Source organism: Muntiacus reevesi, chromosome 2 (assembly GCF_963930625.1).
Source record: "Muntiacus reevesi chromosome 2, mMunRee1.1, whole genome shotgun sequence".
Lineage (NCBI taxonomy): Eukaryota > Metazoa > Chordata > Mammalia > Artiodactyla > Cervidae > Muntiacus > Muntiacus reevesi.
This window is the reverse complement of record NC_089250.1, coordinates 131,469,285-131,488,514: the sequence shown is the minus strand read 5'-3', so window position 1 is coordinate 131,488,514 and position 19,230 is coordinate 131,469,285.

Sequence of the window (19,230 nt, the reverse complement as noted above, 5' to 3'; positions counted from 1 at the left end):
TAGGGGATCTAGAACTCCCACTAGAAGCTAGAGGAGTCCACTAATGAATTTCTGATAGACCCTAGAAAACTCTGGAGAATTCAAGAGAGCACATATTGGCTGAGCTCCTAGGAACAAGGCATTGTACCAAGTGTGGAGATTAGGAAATAAGCCACGTGAATATGATACTGGGGACAAAGGCTATTGATTACAGTATAGTTTTTAATTTTGAAAAATTGCAAAATAACCTGCCTTTCAACAGAATAAATGGATTACTAAACTATGGTGTTCCATAAGGAGATGCTATAAAAAAGTTAACATGTGTGAACTAGGGTGGCCTGTCTCAATGTAATTTATCAAAATATGAGGAAAAGCATGGTAAGTTGCAGATCATATGTACTACATGTTAGTAGAATACCATTTAGATAGTTCTAAAATGTACAAAAGAACAGTATATACTCTTTTTGGATATATACAACATGATAACTGAGAAAAGATATGAGAAAAAAATTGGAGTGATACTTCTGTTTGTAAGCTCCATGAAAGCAGAGGGTGTTGTTTCATTTACTGATGTACTTTCATTCCTAGACCAGTGCCTGGCATTTAGTAGTGGCTAAAAAATTTTTGTTGACTAGAACAGCGGGTAAAAGGGAGGGAAATGAAGTCAGGAATGAATTTACAAGGTCTTGAACTCTAAATGGTACTTTTCTTTCTTAAAAAACATTAAGGAATAATAGCAAAACACAAGTATTTGATAGAGCTTAAAGGTGGATACATGGGTGTCCATTATGTTACTCTTTTTATTTTTTTTTCCTATATGCTTAAAATACTGCTATTGATAATTTTGAAAACACCACAGATGCAGAACAGACAGGAATGAACATAATTGATGAGAATGGGGTGAGGGGGCTTCCCTGGTGGTCCAGTGGCTAGGAATTCACCTGCCTAGACAGAGGACATAGGTTCAGTCCCTGTTCCTGGAAGATACCACATGCCACGGATCAGCTAAGCCCATGTGCCACAACTATTGAGCCGGTGCTCTAGAGCCTTCAAGCCTCAACTACTGAAGCGCGCATGCCTGGAGCCTGTCTGTGCTCAGGAGCAAGAGAAGCCACCGCAGTGAGAAGCCTGCGCACCGCACCTAGAGAGTAGCCCCTACTGTCTGTAACTAGAGAAAGCTCGTGTGGCAGCAACAAAAATCCAGCACAGCCAAAAATAAATAAATAGATAAATCTTAAAAAAAAAAAAAAAAAAGAATGGGGTGAAAAAAAGTGGGAGTTGAAAATGATTGAGATTTCAAATCTGGGTGGCTGCAGAATAGCAATGCCTCTAAGTTGCCATTGCTAAATGGAAATCAGGAATGAAACAGAGGATAACAGCACCTCTTTTGAATGTATAATACTCAAAATTCAGGCTGCATGTCATCTAGAAATGCCCCCAGGCCTCCTGGAAATGTTCATTCTGATACCATCAGTTTTGAGAAGAAAAGTATCAGGATGTCGTTTAAGGGCTTCACACTCAGCTTTTTCTGATGTACTTTCAGAGCAACACAATTAAAAGTTGAAAACTATGGGAAGTTCCTGAAAAGCAGTATTAATGAAGGGACCTGCCATTTGGCTCTAAATTAATACCTGATCACCTTAAGTGCCAAGGGATTAAAAGCCTTGGCATATGGAGGTGGTGAACTCTGGGGAAGCAGTGACTAGAGGGCAGCAGAACAGGATTTTGTTGGATCAAGATAAAATTGGCCTAAAAACAAGGTAAAATTGGCCTGCCAGGCTGGTTGCACAAATACTAGGCCCCCACAGACAGCTTTTGGGCTTAACTTCTGCCTATTTTTGTCCACCTCATTCTCTCCATGTGGGTAATTGGTTCATGTGAGAACAGAAACACCCCTAGCACTTAAATTATCTGGACTTGGTTCTCAGGACTTGTACTTAAATAGCCTGGCTCTTAGCAGGAGGAGATGTAGACTGGGTGGAATGAAAACTCTTCAGTGAGAGTCAAAAGGCCTGGATCCCTGTCCTGGTCCTGTCATAAACCAGCTGGTGAGTTTTGGATAGCTTTCTTTGTGTCTCACCAAGCATTTGGTCCTTGAAGTCTCTGAACTCTATGGCTGGTATTATAAGTAGATTTCATCTTTAGTGCTCTTGTAGACTGATAGTAGCTACTTGGAGAAGTATACGGAAGAGAATTGAGAGGTGGTGTATGGGTCCAGTGGGAAATTGTGATCTCATTGATTTGCACTGTCTAACGTGTGTGGGGGCTACATTGTGTAAGCTTGTGTTCAGTCATGTTTGACTCTTTGTGACACCATGGACTGTCGCCCGCCAGACTCCTGTGTCCACGGGATTCTCCAGGCAAGAATACTACTAGTGGCACCTAGGAAGCCCCAGGGTCTAGATTAGTGATCAAATAATGGTCTTTACCCTTCCTGATCTACAGAATTCTATAAATGAACCTTTTCAGGGAGAAGATGTGTGTGTGTGTGTAGTTTCCAGAAGGGGAAGAAGAACATTTCTTATCCAACTTCAACCTTCCCCTCCAGCAAAATACACCGCTGATAGATAATAGCCTCTCCGAGAGAGAGGAAGGGTGAATCTACATTTACTCTGTGGGATTTTTCTCTGTGTTAAATCTACAGTGCCATCTACTGAATCAGGTAGGAAATAATACAAAGACAGTAAAAACATTTTACAGTCAAAGAATGGGATGGTTGGATGGCATTACCGGTGCAATTGACTTGAACTTGGGCAAACTTACGGAGATGGTAAGGGACAAGGAGACCTGGCATGCTGCAGTCCATGGGGTTGCAAAGAGTCAGACATGACTGGGCAACTGAACACCAAAAAAGCATTGCAGATGACAATGAAAGGAAATCTGCTTTTCATTTAAGACCATATATTTTAATCTCATAATTTAACTGCAATTTCATTATAATATTTTGATATGAGAACACTTTTGAAAAATTCACAGCATTTTTAAATCCATGTAAACAATCATGAGTATGTTGTTGATATGTATTGAATCACCTGTTTCCCTTTTTTAAATTAGTTTTTTAAATCATAGAGTCAAAGATTAAAAACTCAAAACCCCAAAGTACATTTCTGATGTCCTTGTAGCCACAGTAAGGTCTGTTTGAGTCTATTAGGTTTTGCTCCAAATTAGTATTGGCAGAACTGTTTAAACTAGTGTCATGAAAGCAGCTTCATGATCCAGTAAATTAACTACTGTATGCTCAGCCCCCATCTCACAGATTCACAATGTACATTATAATCATAGAGGTTTTCAGACACTCTGAAGGCCCAAAATTTATTTAATTTGTCTAATTCAGTGCTTCCTAAAGTTCGTTGAAGCATTTCAAATTCGAGGCTTCACTATTGACTCAGTGGTAAAGAATCCTCCTGCCAATGCAGGAGACTTGGGTTCAATCCCAGGTTGGGAAGACCCCCTGGAGAAGGAAAATGGCAACCCACTCCAATATTCTTGCCTGGGAAATCTCATGGACAGAGGAGCCTGGGAGGCTACAGTCCACAGGGTCACAAGAGTCTGACATGACTTATGACTTGAAAACTAGCTGGCAACGATTTCAAATATTGGTCTTTCGTATGCCAGACACAGTGTTGGGTGCTTCACATATGTTAACTGATTTATGCTTCATTATAGTCATTTGATTCTAAATTGTTGAAATGGTTGAAATAACTTTTGTGGAGCATATGATTAGAATGTGGCAGTGTTAGACTTAAAACCCAGGCCTGCCTGCTTCCTCAGAAGCTGCTGTTTCTAACTGTATCATGGGATCTCTCAGCAAGGCCTTTCAGGTACCGAATAGCTGAGGACAGAATCTTCTGCTTGACAAGGGGATGGGAGTCACAAGAGCCCTGCTTTCTGTTGGCCTTTCCCCGGGGTAAGACACTTTCAAAGTCTGCTTTTGTAGAAGCAGCTGATTCTCTTCTCCAGGAGGTAAGAAATCATGGCCTGCTGAGCTAGCTGGTCTTTGCATGTTACTCCTCAGAACCTTCACCATCTACTTCCACAGCTGCCCTTGTTTTGGAGAATACCTGGAGAGAAACAGTGTCCCTACAGATTCTTAATTTGCATAAGATGTTTTGCCTCTAGTCTCTTTCCAGGTCTGTACTAGGTACTGGTTTTGTTAGCCATGAAAGCAAAATTTACAGTCTAATTCTCTGAGATTCAGTTTTCAAAGTCACTTCCCTGAAGAGATCATAGCTTTTGTATCTTACTAGTAAAGAACAGCTATTAAAGAACAGATAACTTCAGAAGGTCACTTGTCAAGAAGCTATTTTTAGGGATACTATTTTGGGGACTTTCTGTAGGAAAGCTGGACGAGAGCAGGCTTTTAGGACAGAGGAGAGGAAAAGATGGGCTCTTTAAAACCTGGCTGAAACTCTTGCTTTCTGTGTGATTCTCAGAGTCTCAGTTTCCTCAGGTGTTGAAAGGAAGTGAATATAACTAGTACTTGAGGCTGAATTCAGTACCAAATGAGATCCTGAAAATCTGCGTTCTCCCACTCCAAGTTGTTATAAGTCTATAAAATCCAGCAAAGACAACAATGTGGGCAAACAATTGACAAGGTTTATTAATATGGTGAAGGAAACTTGCATGTCTGATCCATGATATAGAAAATGTTTTGGATTCTCTCACCTCTTCAAATGGTAGATTAAAAGGAAAGTGAATTTCAACAGTTTGGTCTGGAGAGAGGCAGCCAACATGGTGAAATAGGAAGACCCTGAACTCGTCTCCTCCCATGGGTGCACCAAAATTACAACTACTTGCCGAGCAACCATCTATGAGAATGACCTGAAGACTAGCAGAAAAGATTTTTCCATAATTAGACACACAGAATGGAATCATAATGAGACAGGTAGGAGGGACAGAGGCACAGTATAGTCAGGACACACTCCCCAGGGTTGTTGCTCCACAAACAGGAGGAGTATGACAATTGTAGAAGTCTTCCTCGAGGAATGAGGGGTCCAAGTCCCACATCAGACTCCACACCTTGGGGGTCTTGCACTGGGAAGATAAGTTCCCAGAATGTCTGGATTTGAAAGCCATCAGGGCTTATGTTTGGGAGAGCCAGAGAGTTATAGGAAATACACTCTATTCTTAGAAGGTACAAGCAAAACCTCACACTCTTAAAGTCCAAGTAGAGAGGTAGTAGATTGAAAGAAACCTGGATCAGACCCACTTGCTGATCCAGGAGGCAACAGGGACTGCCTCTAGGGACGGAGATGCTAGTGGCAGGCCTATTTGAGAGCTCATTCTACCATAATAACATTGATTCTGGCAAGCAGTATTTTAGAACTCTCTTTAGACTATTAACCCTAGAAGTCCAGTCCTACCTTCCAGAAGACTGACATCAGCTCCATGTGCCCCCCCCCCCCCCCATGCCCGGGTCATACAGCCAACCATGCAGGAAAGCTACCTTTATCTCCAGCAGTCCTGCAGCCACTACACAAGGCTCAGCCTTACAACCAACCAGACTGGAGGCCATCCTCGCCTAGCACACCCAGAATAGTCAGCCCACTACATCAGAAAGACACATGCAGCCCATATAGAGGGCACACCTAAAGCACATAGCTCTGGTGACCGTAGGGGACAGAGCCATTGAGCCACATAGGACATCTATATGAGGCCACTTGTCCAAAATTGGGAAATACAACCAACCAACCACCTAGCACAGAGACACAGAATTGGGCAAAATGAGGGCATAGAGAAATATATTTCTGATAGAGGAATGAGACATAATCTCAGACAAAGAACTAAAAAGTAGAGATATTCTATCCAATAAAGAGTTAAAGGTTACAATCACAAAGATGCTCACTGATGCAGCAGAAAAATGGATGAACGTTGAGAATGTCAACAAGAAGATGTTATAAAGAACCAAGCAAAGTAGAGGGTCCCCTGGTGCCTCAGACGGTAAAGAATCTACCTGCAATGTGGGAGACCCAGGTTCAGTCTCTGCGTTGGGACGATCCCCTGGAGAAGGGAAGGGGTACCCACTCCAGTGTTCTTGCCTGGAGAATTCCAAGCACAGAAGAATCTGGCGGGCTTAAGTTCATGGGCTTGCAAAGAGTCACACATGATCGAGTGACTAACACTAAACAGAGCAGAAGAATATAATGACTGAAATAAAAAACACAATAGAAGGAATCCACAATAGATTAGATGATAAAGAGGCATGAATCAGTGAACTGGAAGACAGAGTTGGGGAAATCATTCAAGCTGAAAAGAAAAAAAGAATTTTTAAAAATTAGTATAGTCTGAGACCTCTTGGACAACATCAAGTGTACTAACATTGGCGTTTTAGGAATCCCAGAAAGAGAAGAGAGTAAGTGGTATTTCTTCTTCTTATTTGAAGAAATAATAGCAGAAAGTTTCCCTAATCTGGGAAAAGAAATAGACATCCAGGTCCAGGAGATACAGACAGTCCCAAACAAGATGAAGCCAAAGAAGTCCACATCAAGACACATTATAATTTTAAAAATTAATTTATTTTAGTTGGAGTATAATTACTTTATAGTATTGTGATGGTTTTTGCCATACATCAACATAAATCGGCCATGGTATACTTGTATCCCCCCACATCCTGAAACCTCCGACCTCCCTCCTCACCCTCTCTCTCTAGGTTGTCCCAGAGCACCAGCTTGGGTGCCCTGCTTTATGCATCGAATTTGCACTGGTCATCTATTTTATATATGGTAATGTACATGTTTCAATGCTATTCTTTCAAATCATCCCACCCTCACTTTCTCCCACTGAGTCCAAAAGTCTATTCTTTACCTCTGTGTCTCCTTTGCTGCCTTACATGTAAGATTGTCAGTACCATCTTTCTAAATTCTATATATATGTGATAATATTCAGTATTTGTCTCTCTCTTTCTGACTTACTTCACTCTGTATAAAATGGCAAAAGTTAGAGATAAACAGAGAATCTTAAAAGCAGCAAGAGGAAAGCAACTACTTACACAAGGGCAGTCCCAAGAGTCATGTGTGACTCTTTGCGACTCCGTGGACTTAAGTCCGCCAGACTCTGGCTGACTTTTCAGCAGAAACATTGCAGGCCAAAAGGGGGTGGCATGATATATTCAAAGTGATGAAATGAGAAAAACCTATAATCAAGAATACTTAGCAAGACTATCATTCAGAGACAAGATAAAGAGTTCAGACAAGCAAAAACTAAAAGAGTTCAGAACCACTAAACAAGCTTTACCAGAAATGCTAACATGACTTCTCTAAGTGGAAAAGAAAAGGCCACAACTAGAAATATGAAAATTACGAAAGGAAAAATCTCACTGGTAAAGCAAACATACACTGAAGATAGTGGATCAGCCACTTACGAAGATAGGAGGAAGTTAAAAAGACACAGGTAGCAAAATCATCTGTATCTATAATAAGTAGGTAAGGGATATACCAAACAAAAGTATGTAAAATATGTAATAGAAAATGTGGTGGAGGGAGGAGTTAAAATGCAGGGTAGCTAGAGTGCATATGAATTAGATCAGTTTAAAATAGTTATACGTAGGTTGCTACATATGGACCTCATGGTAACCATAAACCAAAAACCCGTAATAGATACACAAATGAAAAAGAGAAAGGAATCCAAACATAACACTAAAGATAGTCATCAAATCATAAGGGAAAGGAGTAAGAGAAGAAGAAAGGAACAACCAAGAACAATAAAAACAACCAGAAAACAAGCAACAAAATGGCAATGTGTTTAAAACTCCAGAGATTCAAGGTCAAACCTGCCAGAGGTCTAGTTGCCTGAGAAATCCAGGTGTCTGAGGTGAAAGAAAATTGACCCTCGCGGCTCAGCTCATCTGCAAAACTACTCTTGGTTCTGGGGAAATCATTTAAACATCACAATCTGCACTTGATGGAAAGGAGTTCAGTCTCTTAGGGGGTTGCTGTGCATCTTCTTCTTGGAGAGATGAGAGCAGCTAAAAGGGAGGGGTTAAGGAATGTCTCAGGGTGTGGGGGTCCTCAACTTGGCTTCTGGCCTAGCTTCCTGCAGAACAACTCTTTGTCTTTGGAGGAGGGGAGCTATAACACAAGATTTAATCTAATTGAGGGGTTGTGTTAGTTTGGAGTATATGAGAAGCAGCTGCCAGCTATTTTGCCTTTACAAGAGCCCAGTAATAAGCCCAGAGCTGATTCTTCATTTGCAGTTCTTATTAGTGAAAGATGGAGGCAGGATGGTCAGAGAGATTTGAAGATGCTTTACCACTGATTTTTAAGATGGAGGAAAGGCCTTGAGCCAAAGAATGCTGGCAGCTTCTAGAAGCTGGAGAAGATAAGGAAACACATTTCCCCTTGGTTTCTGGAAGGAATACAGTCTTGCCAACACCTTGATTTTAGCTGATGGGATCCATCTTGAACATCTGATTATACTGGTAAGATACTAAATTTGAGTTTGTTTTAAGCTATTAAATTATAGAAGCGCTAGGAAACCAAACTGATATCCTGAGTTTGGCCTTTCTCTAGGGATTTTTCCCAAAATGTTACATCTTATGTTTCAACAACGCTTTTGAATCAGTTCTTTCTTTTTTAAAAAATATGTATTTTGCTGTGCTGGGTCTTAGTTGTGGCTTGCAAACTCTTTGTATCATGTGGGATCTAGATCCCTGACCAAGGATGAACCCTGGGGCCCCCTGCCTTGGGAACATGGAGTGTTAGCCACTGGACCATCAGGAAATCCTGTTAATTCCTTCCTATCCAGCCTCACAGTTTTGCCCCTGGGTCAAGCACACTCACAATCTAACCCCAGGGTCTCTGGAGGACCTGCTTGTACCTACTAGGTGATTCTTGCTATACTTTCTGAGGATATAACTTATTTTCTCTCTTATTGAGCCCAGCATGGTCCAAGCTGATTTATGCTGGATTTAACCCTATCTATCATCCTGGCAGTTAGGAGAGGAGGTGGGAGCATCACTTTGGGAGTTACCTGTTGGAGTAGGAAGGAGAAGCTTTGGTAGTATCTTCTCACACAGGAGAAGTACTAGTTCTTATTGTGGATGGGACCTCTGGAAACTCTTGGGGGAAGGTCTATGGCATGAAATCCTTGAGGGAATCCACCCAGATGTGTCCATCCCACATTTCTAGGGTCCCATGTTTTCTCAATCGGAGCCCTGGCTTTAGCTTAACTGACATATTTTGGCTGAGTCTTGAAATGTGAGTAACTCTAAATCCAATGGCAGCACTGTAAGAGTCATCCAAGTTATGTACTGTGCACAGTAGACAATCAGTATTAATGAAATAAAGAGGAATAGAGTGGACACCCTCCGATACTTCTGAGAGTACCATGTGGACTCGAATAAAAGATGAGAACAGGTGTGAGAACCACCAATGATGTTTTGTTTCTTACTGAAATATCTTTGGAGTTCTGCAACACTATTAACTTCTAAACACGCTCTTCAGCTGTGTTTGCTTTTCCCCTGCAAGAAATAAGCTACCAAAGAGGCCCTCTGCTTCTCTCAGCCAGCCAGCAACCACCACACCTGTTTCACATTACTCCTCTGTGGTGCACTAGAACAATGTGGTAACTAACTCCGGAGACTAATTCTCTTGTCTTTGTAGGAATTGTTCCCCAATAACTTTCAAATACCTGAGTCATTGGACGGCCAAGAGCATTTCCTTCCTACAGAGCATTTTCTGATCAGTCCCGGTGAAATCTTCAGCAGCTGGACTGCGCCCTGTGCCAGGGACTGTCTGCGCTCTGCAGTCTCCTCAGCATGGAGTCATCCCTGACATTCAGGTAGTGAATGAGCCGGTCCCGACACTGTAATATTGCCTGTTTTTTTGGACCACTTCTGGTATCACCTGGGTCATCCAGGAAGCAGATACCAAGATGAGATTAGACATCCAAGAGATTTATTGGGGAAAATACACATTTAGGGAAGGGAACAGAAGCAGGTTAGAGAACCTGCAGGCTGTGGTGCAGACCTGGCGTTTGTAAGAGGAGAGAGGGAGGGAAGGAATTATGGCATAGGAAACTCCCCAGACCGCAATACAGTCCTGGGAAAGCTTGGTTAGGCTGATAGGGAATCTCTGAGCAAAATCTGATTGATAGAGGAGTCCTGTGCTGGGCGATGATGGCCCAGTTCTAATATCTCTGCTGTGCTCTTTGTCTGGGAGCAGCCTGGGGCAGGTGTAACCTTGTCATGAATGACCTGGTAGATCCAACCATGCTTCCTGTCCTCTTAAAGAAGGTCTGAGTTGTGGCCTTCCATTGCCATGACAGTGCTCAGGGATTGAAGTTTGTTTGTGCCATTTGCTCTTTGGTTATTCATTTCTCTAAGCCCTAGTTATCACATCAAAAATCGTGAGGTTTATAGTAAACCTCACAGGCAAGCTGTGAGGCTTAAAGGGTTAATACATGTGAAATGCATAGAAGACAGATTTTCACATGGAATAATCAATGATAGTAGACAAAATAGGATTGGTGACTCTGAAACCTATTCTCCTCTGAGTCTACTTATTGCTCTTGTGAATATTGTAGGGTGTCCACTCTATTCTTCCTTAGTTATTTTACAAATACTAAAAGTATCCTAGGCACAGTATAGAGTGTTGCTGACTCTTGTAGTACTATTTTAGGATTTGTGCAGCTCAGGGGTGAGTTCTCTGAAATCCTCATAAACTTGAACTGTGTGGCTACCACTCAGGGTCCCTTTCTGGTTCTTAGCTAGATTCTTTCCTCCTGTGGTGTTTATATGGTAGAGAAAAATCTCATTTGTACACATCAACATCTCAAGTAGTTTTTCTAGGAATTTGAAGTTTAAAGCTGTTCCTATATCCTCATACTGTGCAACATCAAAGTAGTTCACATACATTTTATTTCATTCCTTCTTTACTTGACTGTTCCAGGTCTTCAGTCTTTAGTTGCAGCATGTGAACTCTTCGTTGCAGCATGCAAGATCTAGTTCCCTGACCAGGGATTGAACCCAGGCCCCATGCATTGGAAGTTCAGAGTCTTAGCCAGTGGGCCACCAGGGAAATCCCATTCTTCAAATGTTTATTGAGTATAGTCAGTGGTCAGGCATGAAGATGAAATATTAGTAAGATGATTGAAATACTCAGAAACTGTAATCTCCAGGTGAAGTTAGATAAGGACACTGCTCTGAATTTAATGTGAAAAGCCCAATTAGAAGAAAAGTCATGAAAAAGACAAAAAGATATAATGAAGTGATCCCCAGGAGACTTCAGAGAAAAGATGGCATCAGGGAAAAATCCTGAATCATATGTAGAGAATGTCAGGAGATTTTGTCTGACTACAGTTCAGGCATCTCAGAAGACTTTATAGCAATATCACATTCTTCTTCATATATTTCTTCCAAAGCTCTTTTGCAAATAGTAACTTGGAAACAGTGCTGGGGATACTGTGGCTTACAACAAGTGTGCAAATTGACTCTGATAAGAGCTTAGGACCCTGTGTATATATGTATGTAATGTGATTTAGCAATACAAGTAATACATGCTTTCTGTGTGTGTTGGTGATACCTACAATGGTTCCTTGAGCACCATTTTGGCTCTAAAGTGTTACCTAGTCAACCTGCTCTTGGGCTTCCTAGTGGCTCAGCAGTGAAGAATCTGCCTGCTAATGCAGGAGACTTGCGTTCAATCCCTGGGTCAGGAAGATCCCCTGGAGAAGGAAATGGCAGCCCATTCCAGTATTCTTGCTGGGAAATCCCATGGACAGAGGAGCCTGGAGGGCTATAGTCCATGGGGTCGCAAAAGAGTCAGATATGGCTTAGTGACTAGCTACAACAGCAACCTGCTATCACTTTTGGAGAGGTGGAGCAAGACTGCCTAGTTAAATTTAACCGAAAATGAATAAGAGCAGTCTTACATCCAAAGCCAACATGGAGCAGCACTTGTGAAATTGTTACTCCAATAGATGAATAATAAAATCCCTGGAAAGAACTGAGTTTTGTGCTAGGAATACTCTTTTCATAGCTGTCTCAACACAGTGCAGTCCTCCAATTAAACTATAAAGTAAAGTGGCCTGGGTGGGGCATTTCTTCCCATCAGAGGAAATTTTAGATAGACATAATTTTTTCCTTTTTGGCCATGCTGTAGGGCTTGCAGGAAACCAGGGGTTGAACCCACAAGTCCTAACCACTGGTCCACTAGGGGAGTCCCTAGATACACATTTCTTTGGAGAAAGGAACACATGAGGACAGGACTCTGAGCAAAATTACTGAGTTCATGTGGGATTCTTTTCATTCTCCTAGATGACCAGATTTTTCTTGACTTAAATTAGAGGTGTTAAAAGAGAGATTGAAGCATATTAAAAATTTTCAGAGTTTATCTGAGCAAAAATCAATTGGAATTGGGTAGCACCAGATTGGAAGTAGGCTCTCTGTCCACAGGAACCAAGAGAAAGACATATATAGAAAGTACCAAAGCAAATTATTTGATCGACTACAACTTGGCTATGATCAGTTATCTATAGATTTCTATTTCATATCTAGACATTTACAGGCTTAGAGTTAGGTTTGATGATGGCCTTATGTAGGCCATCATAGCATTAGAGCCACCTCAGTCCAGTGGCCTCCTTGTTTAACAGAAATAAATTTTACTTCCAAAGATTTTCCTATTGGAAATTTTGAATTTGAGAGGCAGCAGTTTTCAGGAAAGAAACAGTTTTATACTGATCATGGTCTGGATTGCCTGTGGAACCTATCAGGTGTATCTGAACAGTTAAAGTTCCACTAAGATCAGTTTAATTATCTACAAAATGGAAATAGCAAGTACCTCATAGAGCTGGAGAAGACTCTTGAGAGTCCCTTGGACAGCAAGGAGATCAAACCAATCAATCCTAAAGGAAATCAACCCTGAGTATTCATTGGAAGGACTGATGCTGAAGCTCTAACTCTCTGGCCACCTGATATAAAGAACCAACTCATTGGAAAAGACCCTGATGCTGGGAGAAATTGAAGGGCAGGAGGAGAAGGGGACAACAGAGGATGAGATGGTTGGATGACATCCCCAACTCAATGGGTGTGAGTTTGTGCAAACTCTGGGGGATGGTGAAGGACAGGGAAGCCTGGCATGCTACAGTCCATGGGGTCATAGATAGTAGGACATAACTTAGCTACCAAGAACAACACAGAGTGTTGTAATATGTAAATGAAATAGTTTAAGTAAACTCATTTAGTAAATAATCTAAGTAAAAGAGATGCTCCAGAAGTGCTAGCTCTGTTCCATTTGATAACACACATGGCAAAAGCGTGGCCAACTGGAAGCTAGCTTTCCAGAAAACTTCATTGAACATATCCTTTCATCTGCATTTCACAGAAGAAAAGCTGGTATATGGTGTAAATATTAAGTTTATAAACTTCAAACCCAACTTCATACACTCTAAACTTGTATAATTACCAAGAGAAAGAGAAAGGGAGAGAGGGAGAAAGATAAAGGAAGAGAGGAAAAGAAAGAGAATTTTTGTTTACCATGGAATCTTTAGCATTTAGAATTACCTGGCACATTGTAGGCACTCAATGAATATCTGTTGAATGAATGAAGACCCAGAAATCCTTAAAGAGCTTCTTTTTTGGTTTTTTTTTTGAACTTTTTACTTTGTATTGTTGTATAGCTGATTAATAATGTTGTGATAGTTTCATGTGAACTTGTGAAGAGACTGAGCCATACATACATATGTATCCAATCTCCCCAAGCCCCTCTCCAATCCAGGCTGCCATATCACATTGAGCAGAGTTCCATGTGTTATGCAATAGGTCCTTGTTGGTTATCCATTTTGAATACATCAGAATGTACATGACCATCCCAAACTCGCTAACTATCCCCCCCGCCCCCAGCAATCATAAGTTTGTTTTCTGAGAAAGAACATTCTTTATTTGGAGTTCAGTGATGCTATAAGTCAGAAAAAGAAGCACACTTATTTTACCAAGGTCTTCAGTGAAAAATGTTTCAAGGAAAATACTTACTGGAGATTTCTCTGAGTTTCTCTGAAATGTTCTGTTTAATCAGCAACTTATAAGTATTCAAAAATTCATTAGTATTTATTTTTTGATTACTATATGTAAAACGGAAAGATATAGAATCTTTTCTCAAGGAAATAAGATTCTAACAGGAGGATAGAGCATAGGAACAACTGAAACGTCAGGCCTCATTGAATGAATGAACAAGCATGAACTAAAATTGAAACTGTGATGCAGTGGAGTAAGGAATTCCCTCTCACGGAGAGGAGCAGGGAGCTCTGTGAAGGGGAAATTTTACTGTAGTTGAGTCAAACCCTAAAGTAGGAGTTAACTCCTTACAAGTGACTAAACTGATAAAGAAGACTAGAAGGGAGATGGTTATGGGGGAAGAAATTCCAGGCATAAGACAAGACATGGGTGGTAAAGAATCAGAGAAAGCTTTTCCTTGGGATTTTGAAGGGACAGATCCCGAGATGACACAATGTGAAAAAGTAGAGAGTGATCACTTTTACCAAGTTTGCTTGCATGCCCTTCAAAGTCACTTGGGAAATGTAAAGAGTAAAATTCCTTATAAATTGTTTCTTGAATGTGACTCTGAGACTGAATTGAAAGAGACTAGATTTTATCTGGGAAAAATAGGCAAGGGGCATTAAAAAATAGTTCCTTATATGGGAATGGTGCCCCCATATTTGTAGCCTAAACCAAAGACTAATGGCAGAAGAATTTCTGGCCAGACGATGGATGTCATCTGACTACTCCTGCAGACTGCTCTCAAGGGTTTAGAATGTGGCAAACTAAAGCCAGTCTTTGAGATAAGCTATTTAACTGCAGAGAAAATGTTCACTCTCATTATTTTGGATGTTAAATCTTTCTCAGTTAGATTACATATTTCTTTACTTGATTAAACATAGAACTCTAAGAATAATTTAATTGCTTTAATGACTCAGGGGTCATCATTATGGACATTAATTATTATGCCTGGTTGTACAGAGTGAGACCTTTGGAACTTAGGGTGTGTCAGACTTCTTGCCCCTGTAGTCATGGTACTACCATCACATTCAAGTTTTTTTTAAAATTATTATTAGTTCCTTTCTCTCCTTTCCACTGCCAATGCTTGGTATGAAGCAAAAGTTGATTTCTAACCTTCCAGTGGTCAGAGTGGGAGCTTTTCTCTGATATAAAGCAAAGGGTCTTTGTATTTCAGGGGCCCTGGTGGAGGTAAAAGATGTTTCTGTTTAGTGAAGTTGATAACGGAAATATTAATTGGTGGGTCTTCCATAAGACTTGAGTTTCAGCCTCAGCCTTTTCCCTAGTTGCTGTTAACTGTCTGGCATCACTTAACCTTCCTCAGACTAATTTCTGCATTAAAAATAGAAATTTGAAGACATGTACTCTACAGTCCCCGAATGATGGATGCAGCATGGATTCAGCAGTCAGACAGTGTTTGCAATTTCTTTTTTCCTTTCTCCCCCTGCGTATTTGTTTAAATTAGTGGGTAATTGCTTTACAATGTCATGTTGGTTTCTGCCATCAACAATGTGAATCAGCCATAAGTATACATGTGTCCCCTCCCTCTTGAGCTTCCCTCCCACCCCACATCCCATCCCAGCCCTGTATTTACAATTTCTTCCATGCAAGCTTGACAAGTTACTTGGACAAGTTAGCTCATCTCTATGCCTCCTTCTGTTTCCTTTTCCATTTTGGTGGATGAGAATACTGTTTTCACTGTGGAGTGTGGGTAGGCTAAATAGGGAAAGTTCTCACAGTGCCTACAACCCAGGGGAGAATACTTGTTAGTTCCAGTTCCCTTTCTTCCACTGGAATCTTTCAGCAAAATTGAGTGCCTGAAAGATCAGAATTCCCCAAGCTATTGAAAGTCTCTAAGTGTCATTAGCCAAATAGGCCACTGGATGTCACACTTGATCTAGGCTACTGCGCCTACCTTGTCCAGGGCACTCTGGCTCTGGACAGTCTTGGGCTTTTAGAGCTCAAGTGGACCTTAGTGATCTTTGAATCAGAGTTTGAGTTGGAGTCCGAAGACTGAAATTTGTTTCGCATGTGTTTTATTTTGTTAAGTTTTAATGGAACATAAATGCATTCAGGCAGAGGGTGCCCTATTCTAATCTGTAGAGCCCTACTTGGGCCTTTTGTTCATGTGGATTACCCACCTGGTTCCTCAAGGCAATGGGGTGTAGAGCACCTGATCTCATTTTACAGAGGCGGAGACTGACCACCCAGACATGGTTTGACCGAGGACATAGGTTGAATTGGTAGTAAGTCAGGGCACTTGTCTCCCTGGTTGGTCCCTGATGTTTAGCCAGGTACCCTAGATTCCATCAAGATTATGCACCTTTAGGAAATTTCCATTATACGAAAGCATCTGAGAGGGCTCATTATCTGAAGCTCTCTCCTAAGCTCTGTTCAACCACAAGCCTCAGAATATTTTGGCTTTCACCACAGCACTAGATGGGCAGTTTTATCTCATGAATGTTTTATCTTATGAACTTGGTTGGGGGGTTGGGACTGTTTGGACATTGGAACATGTTTCCCAAAGCACTTAGCAGAGACATTAGGCTAACAATAAAGTCCACAACCTCTAACAGGAAATCAGTAAGACAAGCCAAGGGTCATGATTTATCCTGACTCTTATCAGAAAAAACATGCCAACAGAGTTCACTCTGAGTATTAATAAGTTATAATGTAACCGTACACAACTACACAGGAGCTTAAATTTTCATAACTACCAGACAGACGATACACACTAATATTGCTCACACTCTACCCACCACCTTTGGAGAAACCAGATCAGAGAGGGCAATTATCTCTCAAATTTAGATTTCCCTGGTTGTGTTCTCTTTAGGATAGCAGAGGGTTCTTTCTGGGACAGGGTCAGCAGAATTGTAGACCTATAGGAGTTACCAAGATAAGAGGAAATCAGGCTCCCATTGAGAACATTTTACTGCCTAGGTCAAGGATCCCCAGCCTCTGGGATCTAGTGCCTGATGATCTGAGGTGGAGCTGATGTAATAATAACAGAAATAAAGTGCACAATAAATGTAATGTGCTTGAATCATCCTGACACCATCCTCCTGCCATCCCCTGGCCCATGGAAAAATTGTCTTTCACAAAACCAGTCCCCGGTGCCAAAAAGGTTGGGAACCGCTGGCTTAGGGCACTTGTTAGGATATTCTGCACACTTTGGGACGGCTGTGGTCCCTTTCCCTGGCAGCCAGGGGTGTGGAGAGTGAAGCTAGCCTATCTCTTTAGTTGATAAGGATTTTGAAGTTTCTAAAAGGAAGCTCGCTGACAGTCTCTTTAAAGTCTAATTTGAAGAACTCTTCTGTCAGTGATCAGAAATTGTAGCGTAGTCTGTTAAAAGTGGAATAAATGTTAAAGAGAATGAAGTCTAACCATTTTCACATCACACAACCAGAAACAGGGGTCCAGAGGAGACAGAGTCCCTGGCTTCCACAGCAATTTAGCTGAGCCAGTACTTTTTTCCTTTCCTTTTCCTTTTGTCAATACTTTCTTGTACCCATATCATCAGAATTCTCATCCCTTGATTTCTCGAATTACCCTGATGCTTTTACTATTCCGTACTCATTTTTAAATATTGAGGTCTTATTGACATATAATAAACTATACAGAATAAAACTATACAACTTGGCAACTTACTCCAGTATTATCGCCTGGAGAATCCTGTCGACAGAGAATAGTGGTGGGCTACAGTTCATAGGGTCACAAAGAGTCAGACATGACTGAGTGGCTGAGGACGCATGCATGACATATATATATATATATATACTCACTAAGTTGTCATTGCTGTCTGGATGATGAACATACTCATTACACTCCAAAGTTTCTGACTGCTGCCTGGTAATCCATCCTTCCTTCTCTCCCCACCCTCCACCCCAGGCAAACACTGACATGCTTTCTCTCACTATAGAGGAGTGTGCATACTCTAGAATTTTATATAGATGAATCTCTTTTGTCTGAGTTCTTTCACTTAGCATACTTACTTTGAGCTTCAGTCATGTTGTGGTGTGTATCAGTTGTTCATTCTGTTTATTGCTGAGCAACATTCAGCTGCTGATGGACCTTTAGACTTTTTCCGGTTGTTGTTGCAAACAAAGCTTCTGTGAATGTTCATGTACAGGTCTTTGTATGTGCATGCTCAGTTGCTTCAGTCATATCTGACTCTGTGAAACCCTATTGACTGTAGCCTGCCAGGCTCCTCTGTCCATGGAATTCTCCAGGCAAGAATACTGGTGTGGGTTACCATGCCCTACTCCAGGGATCTTCCCGAGCCAGGGATTGAACTCACATCTCTTAAGTCTCCTGCATTGGCAGGCAGGTTCCTTTGCCACTAGCGCCACCTGGGAAGCCCTGGTCTTTGCATGCATCTATACTTTTGACTGAGCCACTGAACTGAACTGTTACGTTTGATTGGATCTAGACTTAGTAAAGGCAATGGCAACCCACTCCAGTACTCTTGCCTGGATAATCCCATGGGCAGAGGAACCTGGTAGGCTGCAGTCCATGGGGTCGCTCAGAGTCGGACTTGACTGAAGCGACTTAGCAGCAGCAGCAGACTTAGTAAAAGAATGGCTAGATAATAGAATAGGTATGTATTTAACTTTTTTAGATGAAGCTTAATTGAGTTATATTTGATCTATAACACACAGTACATATTTTAATTATACAATTTGATGTTTTGACACATTTATACACCTGTGAAAACATTACCATATTCATAATAGTAAACATATTCATCAGAAATGTTTCCTCAGGATCCTTAACTGTCACTCTGCCCTTCTCAGCCTCAAGCTCAGGCAACCACTGTTTTTTCTCAGTATAGATTAGCTTGTGTTTTCTAGAATTTTAGAAAATGTAGTCATACAGTCTGAGTTATTTGATGTTTATTTTCTTTCACCCAGCATAGTTATTTTAGAATTCATCTATGCTACAGAGTATCAATACTTCATTCCCTTTTCTTAAAGAGTAATATTCCATTATGTGGGTGTATTTTTGTTTATTATAGATAAAGCTGGTAGGAGCAGTCATATATAAGCTAATACTTTGGCCACAACTCATTGGAAAAGACCCTGATGCTGGGAAAGATTGAAGGCAAAAGGAGAAGGGGCCACACAGGATGAGAGGTTACAGAGCATCACTGACTCATTTGATATGAATTTGAGCAAACTCTGAGAGACTGTGAAAGAGGAGCCTGGTGTACTGCAGTCCATGGGGTCACAGAGTCAGACATGACTTAGAGACTGAGCAACATAATT